At 34.7% G+C, this 4,429-nt stretch overlaps 1 pseudogene; it reads left to right on the forward strand.

Moving 5' to 3' along the window:
• Nucleotides 1–213: 213 nt before the first annotated feature.
• LOC122124505 lies at nt 214–310 on the forward strand (annotated as a pseudogene).
• Nucleotides 311–4,429: the final 4,119 nt, after the last annotated feature.

Below are 4,429 nucleotides of genomic sequence, written 5' to 3' on the forward strand. Positions count from 1 at the left end.
AAAGACTTAATATAGTCATTGACAAAAAAATTTTGCAAATGTGAGCAATCGACTGATCAATATAATTTTTTTCCACTATTCACAGAATTTAAGGGAAATAAGATCGATAGCATTGTTAGGAACAATAAGGTTTCCTTCTTACAAGTAGGCACCCATAGATATAAGCCTGTATAAAGATTGCATCATTAACTACTTAAATTTAGAGGATATTACGTGCTTCAGCAGCACGTATACTCAAATTACAATACAGAGATTAACATGGCACTTGCACAAGGATAATATGAAAATTTGAGAAGTATTCCATATTTTTCATTCTTCAGATGCAAGAAATGAAAAACAGTTATTAAAAAGTTGATTACAAAATTACAAGTGTAACAATACACGTAATTCATATTATTAAATTTAGTTTGACATCAGTGTATTAAATCTTCACCTCAGAAAGGCGTTTACATAGCATAAACTTTACAAAACTTTTCAAATTAGACAACACTGACATTTTATCCCAAAGAAAAATAATATTAAGACCTAGAATAAAAGGAATCAAACTGTTCTATATGGAATGCAATCGGAAAGGACACATTAATGAACCTATATATTATAAAATAATGTAGAATTCAAAGTATATCTAGGAGAAAATAAATTATGAACATTATGCAAACATAGAATATAGAATATCTTAAAACATACTTTTTCAGACAAGCATCAGAAATATTTTAGTTTCTGTACTACTCATTTCAACAGGTAAATTAAAATTATTTCTGATTAAAAAATCACAAACTCTGAAGAAATTATTATACATGTATACAAAAACTATTGAATACATTTTTACATCCAAGGCAGGAAATTCACTTGGAAGAATTCCACGGAATCCATGAATTTTTACAGTAAAATATTGGTGCTGCCGGGCACTGGTGGCTCATGCCTATAATCCTAGCTACACAGGTGGCTGAGATCTGAGGATCATGGTTCAAAGCCAGCCTGGGAAGGAAAGTCTGTGGTACTCTTATCTCAAATAAACCACTAGAAAACTGGAAGTGGAGCTGTGTCTCGAGTGGTACAGCGCTCACCTTGAGCTGAAGAGCACAGGGATAGCTCCCAGGCCCAAAGCTCAAGCCCCATGATTGACCAAAAAAAAAAAGATATTGCTCTTATTTGGATTGTGAAAATGTTTTGTAGGGACACAAAAGATGGACTTGCATTTTTGAAATTTAAGAACCTTAACCCGACCATTAGGACTTTGGTGAACAATTTGTACAGCCTTTCACAACTTCATAGAGGTAGTGATACATAATTATCCTTTTGGAAATATCAAATACAGTTTCTTCTATATTGTTCTTCAGGCCTGGTTTCATATAATGGTTCAACAGAAGGCTATCCAGCGTATGTTTACTATCTCAATTCTCGAAAGCAAGATGTAAGTCTGTCAAAAGTCCTTTAGTTTGGGGAAGTGGAACTGTGGCTCAAGTGGTAGAGTGCTCCCCTTGAGCTGAAGAGCACAGAAACATCACCCAAGCCCAAAGCTCAAGCCCCATGTACGACCAAAAAAAAAACACCACCACAACAAAAATCAAACAAACAAAAATATTTGGGCTGGGAAGGTGGCTCAGTGGTAGAGCGCTTGCCTTGCATGCATTAGAACCTAGGTTCGATTCCTCAGCACCGCATAAGCAGAAAAAAAGCCAGAAGTGATGCTGTGGCTCAAGTGGTAGAGCGCTAGCCTTGAGCTGAAATGCTGAGGGACAGCGTCCAGGCCCAGGGTTCAGGCCCAACGACCAGACCAAAAAAAAATTTAAAAAAAAAGAGTCCATTAGTTTGGGCATTGGTATCTGTATCATGATGAAGTAAGAAAGAAGCCACTCTGGTATGATTCCACGTATATGCACTGTGCAGGGGTGTGCAGTCATCTACAGTTATTACATGTGCCGCTTGAGACACCAACTCACTGACAATGTCTAAGTGTCCACTGTAGGCTTCTCGAAGAGGGGTATACTCATCATCATCCCTACTATTCACATGAGTGGCCTTTTGGGAAAGAAGTCTCCGCACTGTAATAAGCTGAATATTTTCGGCAGCCCAATGAAGAAAATTGCTTGGATCCTTCTCCAATTTTTTTTCCTGCAATTGATACCATTCCTTGCTTTTTCATCTTGTTCCCCATATTCCTAAGAATTGCCTAACCAGAGACTTTGAGTGCCAGTGGGAATGAGGTGTCCACGTATTTCCCTACTAGTTCACATTGGTTGAACTGGTCAGAAATATCTGGTGAATTTTCTGCAACTGTTTATTCACATGATTTATTTTCTCTTTTTCCAATTTTACTATTCGAAATTATTCTAAATGGAGAGTAGGGAATTGATGGAGAGCAGAGGAAAGATGTTCCTCCGTATTCAAACATACACACTGAAAATGAGGACCAGTGATGTCTTCATGTGCAACTTATTCTAGGAATGAGAAAATAGGAAATAATGCCTTCTATATAAATGATTTTGGAAATGGCAGAGCAAAAAGTGAAATGATGCAACCAAAAATATAAAAGCAAAATAAATGAGGATAATTATGGAGCAGTCATATTATGAGAACCATGAAAGGTAGAGAGAAAGAAAGAGTCAGATGTGTAATGACCTAGCTAGCCACAAAATCCATGTTTCTGATCAATTTGTAGAACAGACAAAATTTTATTTTTAAAAGAGATGGAAATAGAATTTATGTATTTACTTGAAATTAGTAAATACATTTTTAGTAGCCTATGTAAAGAGACATAACTTTACCAAATTACAGACAATAAAATAAATCATGGATAATTCTAGTAACAGATCTGACTGAAATCAGTTGAATCATACTTTTCTTGTACAATGAAGGAATAAGAAAATAAAGCAGCTAGAGAAGGCAGGGAGATTGTATCTGTGACAAAACTTTGTGGAAATTGGTATTGAGGATTTCTTACTGGTGATCCACTTGCACTGGAAGCATGATTCTGAAGTATTGCTTGCTGATTCTGAACTATTGATTTGATCATTATATTCTCCAAGAAGAAAATGAGAATTGATAGTGAAGGACTACTAATACATTTTGACCTTCTCACTAAGCACTTTCAATCATCAAAATCACATGAAGACAATAGACAGCCCTACTTTTTAGATGAAAGCAAGTGTCTTATAAAAAGAAAGAATGTATGTAGTCATGCAAAACACTTCTATTTTACCAATGCCTCATACATTTTTCTAATGTTGGGTACCAATAAATAATGGATCTATTAGAAAGCTCTTAAGACTCAAATGTTCAATAGTGAGTTCTCTTACACTATATCATGGTATTTTTTCTGTATGGTTTTAAGAATAAATTTATATTACTAACTTGAATTTCTGACAAGACAGTATCATCACTGTACATCTTGCTTCTATACTCTCATTTTAAAATTACCATCTAAGTATGTACATTAGATAACTATAGAGGAAAAAGTAGAAGCCACACTGATGGCTAAGGTCTTTAGTAGTAGTTAATCAGAAAGATGAAATCTGAGCATTGTAGTTTGAAAGCACACCAAGAAAAAAAAGTCCATTAGATTCTGATTTGAAAGTAACCAGCAAAAGCTAGAAATGGAGCTGTTGTACAAGCAGTAAAATGCTAGCCTTGTGAAAACTGAAACAAAAAAATAAATTCGGGGACAAAGCCAGGCCCTGAGTTCAAGCCCTAGTATTAGCACCAAACAAATAAATTAATTAATAAGGTAATTAATTAATTAAAAATAAATTAAGTGGTCACATGTGGAGAGGCAGGTAAAATGTAACATGCGTGGTAATGGTTTATGTATTATTTTGTAATAAGGCATATTATCATTTGTGCTAATCACTAATATTTTATTTGGACTTTTTTGTACAAAAAAACCCTGAATTTAGCATGCATGTATATGTGTGTGTACATGTGCGAACATGTATGTATGTGTATATGTGTGCATGTGCTGTTGCAATGTTGCTTGCCAATGTGGACAGGGTGAGGCTGAAAAAAGCTAAGTGTGTTGCAATGTTTTTATTTATCAGTGTTCTGTCATGTCATTTCAGTGGAACCACCCTTTGTACATATTATTTGTCTAATAATAACATCATAATCAAAGCATTTACAATATTAAGTTAGAAAAAGAGACCGCTTTCAGCTTTTATTGTATGTTAGATAAGAAGATACAGACATAATTAGTTAGTAAGTTATTGCTATAAGATGATTGTCAGTACAAAACACGTATTTGACCTCTTAAATTGGTTATACTTTTAAGATACACTCATGGAGTGATTTGGACCGACTTGACCAAACAGGTATTATTCTCTGGTGATTCCTGTGAAACACAAGTTGGATAAACTCTCTCCGGATTTCTGTTGAATATCACTTTCTTTGCAAGATTATATTTATTCTCACTAAGAGATAATCCAACCCATAT

The sequence above is a fragment of the Dipodomys spectabilis genome, unplaced genomic scaffold (assembly GCF_019054845.1).
Source record: "Dipodomys spectabilis isolate Male_0828 unplaced genomic scaffold, ASM1905484v1 ptg000238l, whole genome shotgun sequence".
Lineage (NCBI taxonomy): Eukaryota > Metazoa > Chordata > Mammalia > Rodentia > Heteromyidae > Dipodomys > Dipodomys spectabilis.